Source organism: Rutilus rutilus (genome assembly GCF_951802725.1).
Source record: "Rutilus rutilus genome assembly, chromosome: 6".
Lineage (NCBI taxonomy): Eukaryota > Metazoa > Chordata > Actinopteri > Cypriniformes > Leuciscidae > Rutilus > Rutilus rutilus.
In genome coordinates this window covers 23,635,304-23,654,878 of record NC_140214.1, presented here as the reverse complement: position 1 = coordinate 23,654,878, position 19,575 = coordinate 23,635,304, and the positions used below count along the sequence as shown (strand labels likewise).

The following is a 19,575-nucleotide window of genomic DNA, read 5'->3' as shown; positions in this document are numbered from 1 at the left end:
AACTGTTATTTTAAACCTGAAAAGTCACTGAACAAAGGGTACATTTATTGCATATGTAATCTATGTGTTATTCAATGGATTTATTTTCCCTTTACTGTAAAACTGAGGATCAACTAATCATGTTAGCGAAAAATTATATAGTTTGTTTGACCGTCCACCCCTCTTTCGCACAACGGTCTATTCTGGATCCAAGGCTCATGATGCAGTGGGATTCAATAGGCTGATACGGTGCTGCCCAACGCAAGGTTTTCAGCTCCAGTCGACTGTGAATGAGCACGGAAATATACTGCAGCATCCTCATTCATTTTAAGTCTTCACGCGCAGATCATAAAGGTAAGTTCTTTGTAGTCAGTATCATTTTATTTCACGCTGTATTTAGGATGCGTCAGTCTCTGTTTAGACCTCAACAGCCCATTCAATAACAGTCTAGCATCCCTCACCTATTGTTCAACTCCAGTCAAATTCCATGGACATGGACACTGCCAATGACATGTTGCATGTGGTTGTACTGTGCTGCGTTTATCTTCAGGGAATTTGATATATAAGCAGCATATCTAAAGAACCATTCGCTCAATATTGCTAGTGTTTGCATTATAATCTTCCTCCTAACTGCATTTTGCAGTAAAGGTGGAAATCTCGCTGTTGTCATGAAACCGCATGGATTACAGATCAGACAGACAATACGCTTGAAGTAACAACAGGCTTTCCCCACCATATATTACTTTATTTTCTCCATTGTAACTGTCTGATAATGTAGGCTACATGTATGAGTCTGGCTTCTTGTAATGTGTTGAGCGGGCTATTGATTATCTACCAGGACTGTTACTAATGTAGCAGCTAGTTCCACTCCAGCATGCCAAACACATAGACACATACATTCCTTGTTCTTTCATCCCCCTCCTTCTGCATCCCTCAAAATTTGTCCTGTTTTAAGATGTTGCTTAAATATCTTGGATCATTCTAAGCTTCTAATGGAAGTTTGAAGGGAATCAGACAAGCCGTAATGACAGCTTGATTAAGTAATTCAGATATCCAAGTTTTGACAGGGTGCCTGTCATTGCAGTCTAAAATGTGGCACTGGTGACCTGTTGTGTTTTTAAGTAGGCTACTTGTATAGAATACAGCTGCTCAAACCACCAGATTTATAGGCTGTTTGACTGGAGTATGCTGTCTGTTTGGATTAGTATAGCCTAGCTGCTTAAGGGGTTGGTCATAAGGTTGGCTTACACTTGCATCTCAAAATTCTTGTTTTGAGCATTAGTCATTAGCCAAAAGCTCACTATTATGTCGTCCGGTTTGAGCAACCACAGACTAATGCTTGTTTTGAGCACAAGAAACTGCCCGTCACTTTTAAATACCATCTCTGTTGGTTCCCTCAGTAAAAATAGTCAGTTTAAACTCAACTGGTCACAGGTCGTGGATAGCAGGGAAACAATGCTGGCATAGTTAGGATGAAAACATAAATGCGTGAAATGGAAATTCACCCTATCTGTTTTCTGAATGCATGTTATTGAGCTTTTTATCAATAACTGTGTTTCATAGAATAAAAACCCTGGTGATTCTTAATCAAAATGTTGATCTTCTGTTGAAACTCTCTGTTGACGTATGCTAGACTTTTCCAATCATTTAATTTGCTTAAACCCACCCCTTTCTTACTATCAACTCGTGCTCACATTCAGGTCTGCCTCCATCCAATAAACAACAGAACCAAGTCCCGAACCAAGTTTTTTATTTTGCGACAAGCCATTTCAATCATATGTACCTCACAATATGGAAGACACAATCTGTCAATATTTCCATTACATCGCAACTTCAAAAGGGAAGAGAAAACATTTTTGAATGTGTCTTATCTTAAAGAATGTGTGTCCAATCAGACTGTGGTATTTTGTCACAAATATGTCATATTAATATTTTTACATATTGTTGGGCTTATAAAGGTCCTGGTAATATTAAGACATTACATGTTTAGTTTAAGAATAGTTTTGTTATTTTATTTTATACGATAAACAATTTTGAAGTGAGTTGGGTCGCCAAAAGCTAGGCTTTGAAACAAAACCACTGGTTTAGGTAATGTAGGGAGTTTCTTTCTTCTTTAATCAATTCTTGATTAACTTTATGCCGGTAATTAGGCTGTTTGCTCTTTTTACATTTTGATTACAAGCTACATTGCATCAAACCTACAGAATTCGTTAATAACACAACAGAAATGTTGTGCACTGTCCTTCGGCGGTGTAAAGATGGGATGTGGAATGAAAAGCTCAGAGCTGGAACAGTGTCATGGGATTGTAAAGCCATGATTATATGAGGAATGCCATGATGACTTCAGCAGAGATGCGGAAATGAACTGCGTTTAGAGGTAACAGATGAAAATGCAGTTAAGAGTTTTTTTGTCTGCACTCCTCTCAGGGCTTGTGGAAATCAAGTTCTTTATTACAGTCTCCTCTTTGGCTGAGGAATTGTCTTAAAAAACAGCAGAGCAGTCTATGAATAGCTGACAGATTTTGACATCATATTGGCATCTTGCATTACATGGTCGAGCCAGCTGCGATTGAATCATAATTTAAGAGGATGATCCAGTGGGTCATTCAGGGTGAGTTTTGTTGTTCAGGCCATCCTTAAAAATATTCTTGTTTGCCGTAACCCGACCGACCCTGTCAATTTAGTACCGACCCAATTATTTATTTTTTTTCCCTTTCAGTCCGACCGACTTGCCGGTTGTAAACTTGCGTAAAGACCGGCCGATTTTTTTTAAACTCTTCAAACAACTAATACAAATGCAATAAAATAATATTAGTTATTAAGTATTGTGAATATAAATTGCCTAGACCTACATACAAACATAAGCTACGTTCTTTCTTTTAAATAAAAACCCGTGGCGCGTCATCTATGATTATGTTTACACCATTGGTTAACCGTTAATGCATGTCACACTACTGCCTGTAAGCTAAGTTTGCTTCGTTTCATTCACTGTCAATGGTTCGCGCTTGGTAATGATGGCTGCGGCTTTACTCTAAAGATTATTTCATTTTTATATGTTGTTGAATATGGTTTATTAAAAAATAAACATGCGAGAGCGTGTTATAGGCTATATGTCATGTTTTAGTCAGATATGACGACGCTACTGCAACACGCATCACCGCAGATGAGAAGCTGAGCATCAACGTGCAAACTATCGCAAATCAAAGTGAAAGTAAGTCGCTGACGCTTAACACACAATCATCATCATTAAATGTAAAGAAACGAAATGATCTTACCAGGGCTGTTTCCGCTTTCTCTTATTGCGGGCTTTGATTCAGACATTTTAGCTGATGATCAATAAAATAATGTAGTCATAACTGTTGCTTTCGGTGACGTGCACTCCATTAAATCTACATATAGCGGTAATTGAAGATCGGATTTATATCCGCAAAAAAACAACACACATTTAGCCTATGTAACCAGGTGTAAATGGAATCGTTTTGATAAATCAGATTGCAATCCGATCTGAGAAAACGCATGAAGTGGCCTGGTGTAAACAGTCCTTAGACATAGGTGAAAAATGTCATCCCACCCCCCCACCGACCCTGATTTTTTTTTTTTAAATGAAAAAATACATACTTTTTTATATTATTATTTTTTTATATAAAAAAATGAAGACCGACCTACCGACCCTTTTTTTCTTTTTTTTTGCTGTTACTGCAAACCAAAATATTTTTAAGGATGGCCTCACATGTGGAAAGTCTTTTCAGTCTTCTCACAGTATGAACGGTGAGTCACAGGATAAATCATGAGAGTAATTAAATCCAGTAGGTATATCAGCTTTTCAAATGCCTTCCTCTTTTTTGCCATAGCAGAAGCAGAGAGTGAATTCATTCAACCATGTTTTCTTTAAGACTACTACCTTCATTCAGCCCAGTTCGTTTGTGTCTGTGCAGTCCCTTTATACCTTTATGTAAGTAGGCCTATTTGTTAATATAAAATCTAAATAACAGTTTACTATAAATCTATAACAATCTAAAAAAACTTTTACAAAAGGAAACTCATAGTCAGTCCCTTATCCATGAAGACCCCTGTTTTGATGTTGCATCTGGTTGATCTGAAGAGCGGAAGATGGGAAGGAAGTGGACATACCCATGTGGTCATGTCTCAAATCATAATGATGTGTCTCAGATTAGATTAATTTCATGTCATGGAAGAACTTAACAACACTGTGTTATGGATATGGTAAAAGCAGTCAAACTTTCAGCAAGATTTTATGAATTTTACAAGTTTTGAGAAAAATCGAATAATTAGGACTGTTGTGGTATTTTTAATAATACCATATTAATTACTTGATATGCCAATTAATTAATCACAATTAATCTGTTGATTGCATACCTTTGTGTTAATATTTCCTATAAGAAAAGCTATTTTTGTATATTTGTATTTATGTTTGTTTCTTGTGGTGGGGATTTTCACTATGGGGAGTAAATGTGTAAACTATAGATAACTCGGTATATTGGGTAGGTTAAAGAAAAACTACAACTCCCACCATTGGACTACAACTTCCCTTCCTGGCTTTCAGGTGTGGTAATCACTGTTGATAGTCCTGATGTGTTTGAACACAGTTAAGTTGATTGCTACATTCATTGTTTGTATGCCCTGAGGATGGTCTTTTGACCGAAAGCTTGGGGATTAAATTTGATTAAAGGATTCAAGTGTGCAGACAGTTTATTTTTTGAGATTATAAGAAAAGCTACAAAATTAAGAAAATCCAAAGGTTACATTATTACGGCCATAAAAGCACTGAAAAGACATTACAAAGAGCCAGTATTATTGCTCTTTTTTTTTTTTTTTTTTTTTTTTTACATATCATTGAAAATAACACATCAGCAATTAAAGTCAATATCAGTCCATTTTGAAAATGAGTTTCCAATCTGTCTGAGGTAGAATTTAAAATTGAGTAATTTTCAGCAAGTTAGTTTACAACTCACTTGTCTCATATGTTTATGTTTATGTCTCAAGTCCTGCTGACCCAGATTTCCCAGATCTTGATTTCATAATTCTTGTTACCAATTTTCAATACCACAAAAACCAAATACTAGCCTTCTTTAAAATAAAAACTAATTACAAGCAATAGAACAACAAACTACAATAGCGTTAGCATCATAGCATAATTGCCTAAGTCATTTTTTGGCCAAATTGTGATATCTGCCTAACTTTACTGTCCTACCACTGCTGCAGAACTTGTCTTGCTTTCCCAAAACATTGAAATATGACTTAGGCAATTATGCTATGAGGCTAACGATAGAACAAAGCAATAGACCTACCTGAAACAGTTAAAGCACTAGAAAGAAGAAATACTCAAGTAATCAAATGTATTAAAAACACTGCATATCCTCACTGTGTAAATTAAATATACATTTATTCTTATTAAAGTGAGGCAAAAGTGATTCAGTCATTGAGAGATTTTCTCTTTTTTGTTGTTTGATTAACATTAATGACACTGACGACAGCAGGTTTATTAGGCTGCTGTCACTTTAAGATCGAATGCACGGTTCCTCTTACATGCGTTTTCCTTCTCAACTGTTTATGTTCATTTAAGACATAAATGACTGTGTTTATGAAGTTTCTTGCAAAGATGGGCATTTTAAGTATTGTGTGAAACTGTTGAAGCGCAATTAGGCGGCAAAAAGAAGTCAGTTCAGTACTCACATGCTCTGTGAGCAGCGGCTTAATGTGTGCGAGTCTTTCAGACAGTGCTCAGAAACCATCTTTTTGTCAGAGCGCGCACATAGTGAAATGAGTTCTCTTTCCCTGCTTATTGCATTGCAATGATTTAAAAAACTTTAAACCGCAGTGCTTAAAAACGCATGCAATCGCTAAGCTTTCATGACCACGCAGCACAGCAATGTCACGTGAGCATAACCACGATAGAGACTACTGGTTAATCGTGTCTACCGGTATATCAACGACCATCCATGTGTTTTGATGAGATTTAAGACAAATCCAAAAAATTTTTTACATGGCCTATAGCTTGACTGATTTCACAACAAAACTAACTGGTTTGGATGCCCCCTGACCGAGTAGTTATTAGTGGTGATGAAGCACTTTTGTGCCCAGGTTGCGTTATTGTGGTTTCATGTTGCCTTTGTATTGTTTATTCTCCAGGGGTGGTTTAGGCCCATCTGTCTGATTCTTCACATCAATAGGAGCCGCAGATGCATAGCCTGACCCCCAGCAGGCCTTTGTAATGTGCCTAGGCGTGGCGTGTGTTTGTGTCTGTGTGCATGCAAGAGGGTACATAAGCTCCATACTCGCTGTTTTGTTCAGGACGTGCCACCGGTCTGTTTTAAAGGGTCCTCAGAGTAGGTTGCGTGTTAGTCACAACTGACAGGTGTCCTGTCAGCAGAACCACCGCTCTTTTGCGCACATGCATTACTATCCACGCTCTGATTTTTCAGAGCTTGACTATAATATTTTGTTTCTGCTGATCCAGGTAGATCAGTAGTTTAGATTAGTACTTGACTTGATGATATTTTCAGTAGCCTCACTGCAATAAATGATACGTTTTATTTTTAGCAAAATATATTTCATGTATTTGAAAGAAATTTATTTAGTTTTTTATTAAATATTAAGGTTTATTTATGAATCAAATAGGGGTACACCATATATTTGTGCTATATTGGTTATTGGCTTATTTGAATTAAAGGAGTACTATTATGCTCATTTACAGGTTCATCATTTTGTTTATGGGGTCTACAAGGATATGTTTACATAATTTAATGATAAAAAAACTCATAATTCTTCTTATAATTTACATTGTTGCAGCATCTATTTTCTCCTTCTGTCTGAACGCTCTGTTTTATTTTCGATTTCTTTAAAACCCACCTTATGAAAATCACAGTCTGCGCTGATTTGTCAGCCGGTTATGATTGTCTAGCACTTACAGCATGTATCTGAAATGTAACGCCTCTTACCATAAACGGCGAGTATCAGGTCCGTATGCTTCCTGAGGTGCTGCAAACCCTATGTTAACCAGTTTTGCCGTATCAGTTCGAGCCCGAGCCCGATAATGACAGTCAAGAAAAACAAGTTGATCAAAATGAAACAACTTTCACAACCACGACTTGTGCTGGACGTTTCACAGTGGTAATTCTTTATTTTATACCTCTCTTACATTGCAGATGGGATGTTATAATTGTCATCTGACCTTCAGGGGCACAGGAAGTAGGGGTGCTGTTTTCACAGGTTTATAAACGCACGCAGCACAATTTTTATAAAGAAATCAATACATTTTAAATCAGTAAACCTTCAGTAAGGAATTTAACTATGAATTGTTAGTGGGCTACAAACCTTTTCTCTTATTAAACTGTTTTAATCTTACATAGTCTAGTTGACTTTCTCAAAATGGGATTAATCTATTATTTCATTCCACCTGGATCTTGATCGACACAGACCAGGGACTGAAATTAACGGCTGCTTGTGGCAAAAATGCCATCAAAATGAACAAAAATGCCCCCTAAAAATTAAGTTATGGTGGAAAATGACCCAATAACGAGTTCTTGATTTTTATATTTTTAAAGAGATAGGCTAGTTAAGCACTAAGCTGTCAAATGAGCAAGAGTGCTGTTTTCCCCAAATAGCATATTGCAAATATTATATTGCATTTTAGACAGATACATATTGTCTGTTTTTTTTGTGCTCAAAGCCACATCAGAACCATCTCTGAGCGACATGTTTCGTTCATGAAAGAATCAACATTTCAGAGCGAGTTGATTTGAATGAATGATTCAATGACTCACTCTATAAAACAGTGACTTGCTGCCACCTACTGGCAGGTTTCCTCTTATTTATTCATTATTGTTTATTTCCTGTTGCTGCGCAGGCTCGTTTATTGCCTGCAAAAAACCCTCAATAGCCCTTTTTTGAAATGGCGGATTACAAATACATTCCTTGTTGCATATGAACGCAATCTTCCCGTGCCCCCTGCCTGCATCGAACAGCATGGTTCAGAATGTCGTTATAAAAATCGTGAGACATGTTAAAAATATATTTTAACTACTGTGATTTCATCTGCCTTAGGAGGGCCGCAAAAAGGAGGTTTTGATTCGGGGTGGAAAAAACAGCATCTCTTGGACATGGTGATGACAACACACTACTAACGCAATTCAACCAGGCCTTGCGCAAGCTTGCAAAATTGGTTAATAGCAAAACTTGAAAATAATGTGGCTACAACCCCAATTCCATGAATCCATTACTATGGTTTATTGCTTTTCTAATGTCCTGTTTTAGGCTGATGGATTTTGCGGCCCTATTCTTACATAACTACTGCAGATATTTTACAGGGTCTGTTACTAAATATTGCTTTGATATAACAGAATGCATCAACAAATAAAATCCTTTCGCAAGCACAGCAGATCAGGCCTTTATTGAATCTCTCAGCACTTATTCCAGCTCAGGCCTTGGCGGCCTATATCATAGAGAAACGTGATTGCATCTTGTCTACAGGCTCTTGAGAAATATTTTTGCAATTAAAGTGTCCCAACGCTGGGTCAGCTGAAGGAGGATTAAGGCCACACTGCTGCGAGTGTGAATAGCTCAACAGAAGGTGTTGATGAAAGCAGCCCTATGGAGGTGCTCCACAGCAGATGGCACACACACTGGGAACTGATTTTAGGCGCCAGGTCACATTCCTTCTACCACTTCCGGAGAATTATTAGAATTGCCTGGGTGATTATCTTTATTTGAGTCAGAATTATAATATCCTGCTTTTATTGGCTAAGAGGTGATGGATTATGGAGCAGGGAATAATTGCCACTGTTGTAAAACACTTCCCTCATAACTCCTTTCACAGCAGTTGCTTATTGGAATTCTTTCTAATATATGACAATCACATATAAGGATGTTTCTTCAACTATGGGCATTTTCGGCCTTTGTGGACTTTTAGAAACACACTTCTCAAACTGAACTTATTTAAATGTCAACTAACAATGTCTAAAAATTCTAATTCTAATTTAAAAATATTTTTGAAAATGGATTTTCGGAATGAAATGGCTCGTCCTTTTGTCTTCCGAACGATAATTTCATAGCTGACATTTTATGTATCCTAAATAAACACAATTAAATCCTATTTCCACACCTTTTGCATAATTTGACAAAAGTGAAGCTTGACTGGAAATGATATGCAATAAAAATGTTCAGAGAAATGTAAATATTCAAGTGAAATATACCTTTTGTTTGTTTTTTCTTTTCTCATATTTCATTTTAGGCATACATTGTAGTTTCATTGGTGCAGAATTGTCTTTTTGGGTCTGTGTTGAACCTTGGGTTAAAAAATTGGTAAATAATAGTTTGTTTAATTCACCCTTTGTTTAGGTTATCATAGTTTTAAGAATGTTAATATTTTTATGATGTAAAGATTTAATGTCCTGGTCTGGAGAAAAATAAAATATAAAGCCATTTGAAAAGTAGCAATCAAATCAAAAGTTGTAATATAAATCAACCCCTGGGACCTTTAAGTGTCTGTATTAAAGAAGTGCTTATAAATGTTTAATCATCAGTGAAATATGAAATGTTTAATTTATCATTATATTACGTTTGAATGTGAATTATGTAAATAAGCAGAGTGCATTAAGTTGAGTTAAAGTAATTAACTGCTAGACTCTGTAAGGTTTGTCTGACTGCGGGATTAAAATGTGACCCAAATCCTCTGGACAGGATGAAAAGCATGCATGAACCTGCGATTGTCTTTGTATTTAGGGAATGGACTCTTAATTACGCGGTTAAACATGCCATAGTGGTGTCTGTTGACGGGATAAGATCCAAGCAATTTCTGAGATGAAGGAAAACAATTTTTAACCTGTTATTTCCCATATTCCCATATTCTTTCATGTTTAAGTCTCCATTCAGACATCATCAACAATAACAATAGGATTAGCCTTACATGTGTTAGAGAAGCACAGTCGCCCTCCATTTTAGGAATACTAAAATTCTCAAGGGTTCATCCTAAAATGAAAAATCTTCCCATCACTCAGGTATTAGTGCTGTATGTCTAGCGGAATGAATAAAATGTCTGCAGTCTACATCATCTGCCATCTTGCATTCACATGACTGCTTTGACAGAGATCAACAATAAAGGAATTTAAAAAAAGAGAAGAGGATCGGCGAATAGTTGGGAGCACTGGCAGAGGGCCAAGCACCACGCTCAAACGGTGACCTATTTCATGTCGTCCAGAGTGTGCTAGACTAGAGAAGAGATGAATTACTGTCTCTGTTGCCATCTCATTTCAGGTGCTTATTTATTTGTGCTACATTTTGAAATATTTCTCTTTCAGCAATGGGTTACGTCAACTAGTTGCTAACAGCTGCTGTACATTATGCATTGTACAGTATCCTTTTGATGACCCTCATTTTATGCTATGGGCTGTTATGTGATGGGGTGAGATTGTTAAAGTGACTACTAGCTTGTCCGCTGGGCACCTAGTAGCAAATACATGGTGATGTGTACAGTTAATATACCCTGGAGTTTGTGTAGATGCTTAAATCATTTAGTTGGCTTGAGTCAATCCTGGCCAGGGTAAAATTGTGCCCAACCCCCAGGGTCGGTTCAAGTGGCAGTGCATTAGCACTCAATCCAAATGCCAATTCTCATGGTGGCACATCCAGTTCTCTCTGGTGGCACAGTATTGGCAGAAATGCATATGTTGCCTGTGAACAAACATCCATTTTTTCTTTCTTCTATAAATTTGTGAACTTGCCTTTTTATTTTGAAATGATTAAATATTCTGTCCCCAATCCTTCGAAAAGAACTTGAATAGTTCCCCCCAAAACTAGAATGGTCATAATTTCCTTTCCCCTGATATTGTTTCAAACCAAATTGCATAAACCTCTAAGAGTAGTCTTACAAGGCAGACATAAAAAAAAAAAAAGTTCATAGCTTTTTTTAAATCAGTTATATAAAAACATAGATTTTCATAGAGTTGGCCTAATTTGATACCGGAAAGTAAGACTGACTGCCCCTGACTACTGCTAGTGGGTCATAGAACTTAAGACACTGTCTTAACATAATGGCTTTGTTTATGCAACCGGTCTCTGTATGACTCTTTCATGAGTAGAACAAAAAAAGAAGATAATTTAAAGGTAATTTTGCATCTTGCGGAAGAACATTGTTTTAGTTGTGATTCGGCTCTGCGTGACTGCGGATTCATATGGTTATCCTACTGCTCAAAAAACATCCACTACTAGGCATAAGATATATAACCAGTTTAGATGGTTTAGATCTCAAGCTGACTAGCTGAAAACGTTACTGTAGCTATACCCACAGTAGACTAGCTGACTAGCTGACTAGCTGAAAACGTTACTGTAGCTATACCCATTAATAGCATCGTTAAGGTGATCATCTGTAACCATGGGCACAGTGGTGCACCTCAAGCCATCCGATTCATCTGTGCAGAATAACGGAGCCAAAGCACAACTTTTACTAAAACAACGCAAGTAACTTGTACACTGTAAACCTGAATAAGTTGGCAAACCTCAATCAGTTGCACACATTTTTAAGTAAAGAAGAAATTCAAAGTCTAAGTAAAGAGAACTGGCAGATGTTTAATTGCTCTAACTCATACTTTTCACTTAAAATTATCATGTAATATCAACTAAATAATTTTTTAGTAGTAGAAACTTAGCTAGCTTTAACTAGCTAATTCAGTCAATGCTAACTCGCTAATTAGTAACACAGGGTTTTGATAGCATTATAGTATAGCAATGCTGAATGAGTACAGCAATAAAGAACATTTAACATACTTGTTCTCAACTCGTGCTCCACTCATGACCATAATGGTAACCTACATAACAGAAACTCTTAAATAGCATATAACATTAAACGCTACATTATTTAACTAACATTTTTTAGCATTTACTCTCCCTTTCGAGTGTCATGACATAGAAGGCAATAGATATCCCAGCCCAGTTTCAGTTAACTAAGTTCATAAAACTCAAATCAATGAAACAATTCAGATTACTTAAAATGTGTCAGTTTTGTGAACCCAAAAGAAAAAGAAAGTTCTTTATGCTCATAAAAGTTAATTTGATTTAAGTAATTTGTTTAATTTAAGTTTACCCTACTCAAACCAATTAATTATTTTGATCATTAGGGTTTACAGTTTTCTGCTTTAACTGCTAGAGGCCCAAAAATTACGTAGTTTAGCTTTAAGCAATTTTAATGATAAAATCGTAGCAGATGCCGGTGCTTTCCTGTGCATGGCGCCATCATGTAGGCATACAGGTTTGAATTGGTGAGTAAATGATGTCAGAAGTTTCATTTTTGGTTGAACTATCCCTTTAAACAAACCATTTAGCAGTTCCTATGCATTAATACATTATTTACAATATAAGGGTGTGCAAAAAAATAAAATAAAATCTGTTAGTCAGTGGCTTGCACAAGACACTCTAACTTTATAACATGTTTGTTGGATGACTAGTACACCACCATCACCTATCCCTGATTATTTTGTATATTTATGAAGCCATTTTTTCTTGCTGGTTGGACATTAAGATGTTTGTGATTTGTAGATTACTATTCTTGTGTAAACATTTGGCCGGATCTAAGGACATTACAAAGGCCTCCAGGGAGTCAGGCTATGCTGAAAAATAAACTATACTGACAGATGTTAGGCTAGGTTTCACTCAGTTTTGTTTCACAAACAAGACACTTTACAATATTTGGATTGGTTCACAAAATGGCCAAATTCTCACAGTTTTCAACACAGCCCCAAATGACTCACTAGATGTTGTTAAACATTGCATGTGAATCACTGTCTTTGGGTGCGTTTACACTTCGCATTAACATGTGATCCGTTAGTAAGCCAATCAGGACATGGTGCGTTTACACCTGTCCACATCAAGTGGCCTCTGTATCTGGATAACAGATGGGATCTCGCATTAAAAAATCCTGTGAAAAAAAAAAAAAAGTCGGTGCAAAGTCGACCTGAAGTGGTGGGTTTTCTTTTAAAAACAGTTTTCAGTCAGGGTACATTTTACAAATCTCGTAAAATGAGGAGGATGAAGAGGCTGCCAGTACTAATAATGTGGATAGATGCCATAATGGAAACGGTACAGAGAAACGTATGGGTCCGAGAACGTTGCCAGCTGTGGTGGGAAAAAAGCGCGTTCTTTACAGAAAATTAATGGTTCTGCAACTTTCGGGTGCGAACTGCGAAGGCAAACATTTCAGTACATTTGCGATGTACTTTGCACTCGACTGTATCGCAAAACCACACAGCTACATACAGCAATTCCTGGAGAGAGGAGGGGGAATAATGACAGTGGCGGGGTTTTGTGTGACGTCCACCTGTGAATGCAGACACTATGGCTGGATTGCGTTTACATTACACTGAGATCCAATCACAATGCGTCCTCGACTACCTCCAAACCTGGACACGCTGATCGGAAAACATTCCGATCAGAAGCACGTTTACACTTGTCTTTTCAATGTCTATGTGGACAACATCCGGATACAGGTCGCATGTTAATGCCAAGTGTAAACGCAGCCTTTGATGGCAATTTTTTTTTTTTCAAATCTTAACCAACTTACTCCTTTCAGTGCTTTACCTATAACATAATAAACCTAGAGATGAAATTGCTTAACGATTCATCTCAATCTGATGTTAGAGTATCTTTCCTCTCATTGGTCAGTCGTCGTTACCGTTTGTCCAAAGGTCATTAAAAAGTGTCCATGTATATCTGTTGGTTTTTTTTTTTAAACTGAACTCTCTGTGGGCAGTGAGAGCGGTGATGACACTGTAATCCCATTGAAATCTGGCCTACAATCTCCACTGATGCGATTAAGATGTGTCTCAGCTCTGTGCGGTAGGCGCTGCTTCCGAGCTACAAATAGGCAATGTTTCTGTGGGCTTAAACATGACCTATACATGGTCCTGCAACAACATATTGCACTTTCATAAAGTCTTCGTTATGACTAGAATTTTTTTTTTTTTTTTTTTAGTGAAGATTAGGGTCTTCCCACTTAAGGAAAGAGGGTAAGCAGTTCAATGTTGGCCTGTGATTAAGGAAGGCAGTCAGATTGTATTAGACTAATAGCATTTGATTGAGAACTAACTGCCATTCTGGCTGGTCTATCCAGTCAGTTGTAAGATTTCATTAAGTTGGAAGGACAATATCATTCTGCTGCCACTGTTTCGGGACTAAACCCGGCAATGAAATATGTCAAAAGATGTGTACTGTGATTCTGTGCTTCCTTGTACGCCAACTTTGGAAATGTGTCATCTCTGTGTGGATTTCAAAGGAAACTTCATCACGTGAGTATCTTGTGGTAGTTTTTGACGATGGTACTTTAACATACTCAGTTCTATAGTAGTATTATTACAAATGAACGCAGAGTTCCCAAAGGTGTATTTAAAAAAATATATATATATAAAAAAAAAGGCAAACAACTGTCTGAGTGAGACTGCTTTCTCTTTGTCATTACACTACATTTGTAGTTCAGCCGTACTAAATATTAAAGACTTTGTGATTCAGGGGTGGGCAGCAGAGATGCCTGTATTATTATCGGTCTGGATGGATGACTGCCAGAATTAATCTCTTTATAAATGACCATGAAAGGATTATTCAGATTCAGACCCGTTTCATATGGAGAGCAATAAATCACCTCAGCAAGCGATAGGAGTTTAGCATTTAACAGACCCAAATGATGAAATGCAAAGTCCCTTAATGATGTATAGGGGATTTCTTTGATCGAATTAACAGCTTCTGGTTGGGGGAATGAATATCTTTCCAGATTGCCTGATGTAAATTGTTGCAAGGGACAATGACGTTCATTTTTCTTTTGTCCAGATCTATTGTTCATTAAATTAATTTGAAAGAATACATTAACTTGAATGCACCTCTTGTTTGAGCATGGTTTAATCTCCAAAATAAAATTCATTTTGACTTTTAAAATTATTTTTGTTTATTAATATTTGAAAGACTTTTGTCTCTTTTTTTACACAAAATATTCTGAATTAATTTATATTAAAGTAAAAACTATTTAAAAAATATAATATTTAAAAACTTTTTTTTGAAAAGGACAAATGTATACACTCTTTGTACATGTGTTCATGGTATAAGGAAAATATGTTTTATACACTACACTAAAAGTTTGTGGTCAGTACGATTTTTGAAAGAAGATTTCTTCGAAAGAAATTAATACTTTTATCCAGCAAGGACATGATAGAAAATGTCAGTAAAGACTTATATTTCAAAATATTTATATTTCAATAAATATAAATCTATTTCAAATAAATGTTGTTATTATTTTCCTGAGGAAAAAAAAAATCCATCACAAAAATAATAGGCAGCACAACTGTTTTCAAAATGGATAAGAAGGAATGTTTATTGAGCAGCAAATCATCATATTATAATGATTTCTGAAGGATCATGTGACTGAAGACAGGAGTAACAATACTGAAAATTCAGCTTTAGGAATAAACATTTTAAATATAATAGAAAAAATAGAAATAGTTATTTTATATTGTAATATATTTCAGAATATGACTGTTTTTACTGTATTAATAAGTAAATGCAGCCTAAGATACTTTTTTCAAAAACAATACAAAATCTTACTGACCCCAAACTTTTAAATAGTAGTGCATATTAGATTTCCCTTTATCTTGTGCATGTCTGATCTGTCATTGACCCACTATTTCTATGTCAAGCAGTCATACAGTCTTAATGCATTTATCTTGTGGACACACTTGAAGTTTTTCCATGTGCGTTTCAAAACCGCACACGAGTACCGTTGAGTTTAGATCGTTTCTTTTAATGATGTAGGTCCTGTGATGTTGTGGAAACTTTGAAACGGCATCAAACACATCAGCAACAAGCTGCATGTTCTTTCTCTGTGGAAAATACATCCCCATGTACAAACGCTGTCTGTACTCTCAGCATGTTCACACAGTGTTCAAGAAACACGACTTGGAAAAAGGTGAAACTGTGCTTATGGAGGGATTAAGAGCTCTGACTCACAGTGGCCTTCCTCTGAGCCAACCTTCCCCCATACTGAGACGATGCGAGAAACTTCCACAGGCCCATGCACTTTATATATGGTGTTCAGCTCTAGTGCTGGATCGTTTACATCTGAGTCACATTTAGTTTTATGTAGCCAAGCTACATATAGTAAGCTACAATAGTAATTGATAAACATGCCTTTATGATTTACAATTCACCATTATGAGCTGAAGTTGAAGCTTGAGATGTACTTTTTAGCATGTATGCAGGAGTAACGTCGCATGATGAATTCATACTTTGACTAAATTAGCACACACTATAATCCAGTCAACAGACTCATTTAAAGGAGCTGTAAGCAATATTAACTATTTTGCTAACCTACACCCGACTTGGACAAAGAGTGGAGGTTTTGGCTGCCTAGCATGGTTGAGTTAGCCCACGCTGGTAGATGCTGTAGCTACACCATCTGGACCCAAAAAACTTTTGTTTTCCACCGACAGCTATTTAAAAGTTGCCATGTGCACTGACGGTTTTCCAAGCACTATCTAAATCTAAATATTTCATTATATTATAGTAGATGTTTTGAGAGTGACCAAATTGCTGCTATTCTTGTTACAGCTTGGGAAAGAAGTGATTCATTGAGATGAATGGCAATGCTAACGGATGGCTGCAGAGGTATTGCTTATACTAGTCGTCTTAGGGGAGCTAAGCTCTCTCATCCAAACACTCTCCTTTTCATTGAAATCACAAAATAAAATATCAAATATGCAACATCTTTTTGTAAGTCGAGCAAGATTTTGGCTCATGATCTCTTGCACTTAAGGCATGAAGTATACATTGGCTCATGCTCAGGTGGTGGGACTGAGTCCCCCTAAGACTGTAGCCTTAAAGTGACCCAAGGATACTTTTATCCAGGTATTACAGACCTCCTTGGACTTAGACCCCCCTCTCTCCAAAATCCCTCCCCGTTAAGACATGTTAGCAAAACCATACAAAATGACTGTCAGGCACAGAGCACCACGTTCTTCTGATTGGCTGAACTACAGCAGTCAGATTGTTTTTGATGTCAGTCTTTGATATGATGCTTTATGCACTGGTGCAATTTATTTATAACCCTTTTCCTTCCAGAATGTTTTTAGCAGCATAAAACATCAGTGTCAACATGGAATTACGTTACCAGGGCAACCAAGAATGCCTTATTATAACAGTGACTGGTGATGACTTGCTTACAGGTGTTATGCACGTCATGACAATACTTAAACCATTTTGAAGGGATAGCTTACCCAAAAATGGAAATTCTGTCATTTTACTCACCCTCATGCCTTTCCAAACCTGAATAACTTTCTTTCTTTTTTTTGGAAGGTATTTAACAGAAGGTATTTGAGAAATGTCATATTTCTTTCTCTCCCGATGCAATGCATATCAATTGTCCCCAATACTGTCTGGTTACCAACATTCTTTAAAACATCTTCTTTTGTGCTCTGCAGAAGAAAGAAAGTCATACAGGTTTGTAACAACTTGAGGGTGAGTTTATTGACAGAATTTTCTTTTTTGGGCTGAACTGTGCCTTTAAAATCATACTGTTGACAAAAATGTGACAAGAAAAAAATAACACAGCTAGATTGTTAATAATGCATCATCAGTGTTTTTAAAAATGAATTTTTTAATAGTTAGAAAAGAAATATAATAGTTTCAAATAATCAAATCATAGTGAATAATGTCAGGCATTGCCGTTTGACGTTAATTAACTCACTAAAATGTACCTTATATGACATTAAACGGATTATGCACAACATAAACAGAATTTTTAAAACTTGCATCTGCACAAAAAGAAGCAAATGAACAAGTGCTAGTCAAAATGTGCAACTCTTGTCGTGAATGCGCTCCTCCGTAACAACATGGTAAAAGCATGGACAACTAAACAAAGAATTCAAAACAATCTATTACAATAGTGTTCTCATTATAATGTTATGTATATGACAGATTTGTGCTGCACATTTTGCACTTAACTGTATATTATCAAAGTGATTCCAGGGACAGTTTCACTTCAGTTCTTCGTTGTCAAGTTACAGCCCACAGTTGCGCCATAACCAATCAGAAAATTATTTTTTGAAGTCACACGAAAAAATTATTCATGAGTGGTCATCACTGTCTGTCGAGCACTAAGTACTCATGCCAATTCCCGCCAGTGACTTGCAGCAATAAAGTTGGAGATGGTGTAAACTGGGCTGAAGGAGTCAGTGCACTTGCTTCATGAGGTCATGGAAGAGGCTATATCTGACACCCCGGGTCATGTTTATTGTTCCTGCCATGGATTTTTAATTGGACCGAGCTGAGTATTCATTGTGTTTTCCATGACAGTGGTTTGCTCAGCTGTGTTCCTCCACATTCAGGGAGGAGTGTGGTGTTGTGCTGAATGCTCTAGTTTTTGTGTAAGAAGGCATATTGAAGGTAAGGTTATGATGATGACTGTGGTTTTAGTGAATAGACTGGATGAGGTCTGAATCCACAGCGCCTTTATCCAGCCGGTCCACTTATTAAAAGAACAGCAGTATCAGGTTGTCCTCGAAAGATTTAGTTTATGAAAATTTAATATGGCTGATACACGGCACCGGCCTCAGTCCTGCCGCTGCTGTCTGCCGACACAAGCAGCTGGTTGAGGGACTGTAATTAGATTAGAGAGAGGAGTGGGTGGCAATGGTCAGACGAGTGTGTGTGTGTGTGTGTGTGTTTGTCTGCTGGTGTCACAATCACGCACACGGCTGATGTCACGACTGGCTGGCTGTAATCCGGCACCCTGAGTTGTGCGGCCCATTCTGCTGATGCTTCGAAGGTGTGTGATACAATCCATTACTCTTGCCCTCTCCCTCTCTCCTTTATCAGTTTTTGTCTTTCATACGATGCATATGGTTGTGTTTGGGTAATTGCTTTGCATTTATTATTGCAAACACAAGCTGAGGAGAGATCATTTAATTCATGACCAGGGCCAAATGGAATCAGCAGACCTTTTTTTTTTTTCACACTTTCACACTGCATTTTTCACATTTTTCTTCTTTTTTTTCCCAATACTCCTTGATACTACTGATTAATTTTGTATGATATAAGGTGAATTAGTGTTTGTATCATGTACTCTCACATTCTTGTTCTTTCTAACCTGTCATATTATGTTATATTTGCATTTACTTTTTCACTCTTGTCAGGGCTTAGCAAAAAGCAAAAAAAAGATTATTTTTAATTATATTTATATGTATCATGGTGCTGTAGCAATAGGAGCTGATGTGGATAACAAAAAAAAAAGTTTTGTAATTTATATAGATAAAAAGGTTTATTATAGCCATTTATTATTGTATGCCAAAGGCATCATATTGAAATAAATCATTATAACATGCATGTTAATAAAAACTTTTGTTTCTATACTACAAAATTATTTGAAATAGCATAGCATAGTTTCTTGCACTTTAATTTTCATGGAATGCATTAATTTTCACACAGAATAAATAAAATAAACATTTAGGATTGATTTTATGAAAGGATTGACCAAAGACTGCCTAAATGTTGGATGTATTTCAAGATCGATCCGCTCATCCCTATTTCATGTCATCTGATAATTCATGT

At 36.7% G+C, this 19,575-nt stretch overlaps 1 protein-coding gene across 2 annotated transcripts in view; it reads left to right on the top strand.

The window, feature by feature from the left end:
* The first annotated feature begins 202 nt into the window (after window positions 1–202).
* Window positions 203–19,575, top strand: part of fam110b (family with sequence similarity 110 member B) — a 43,656-nt gene continuing 24,283 nt past the window's right edge. The window contains exon 1 of one of the 2 annotated variants that reach the window (XM_084411688.1): window positions 203–333. The gene's annotated coding sequence lies outside the window, so the exon portion shown is untranslated. Of the gene's footprint in view, window positions 334–13,797; window positions 14,274–19,575 lie in introns of those variants that run through there. The other variant, XM_084411687.1, reaches the window with a different exon arrangement.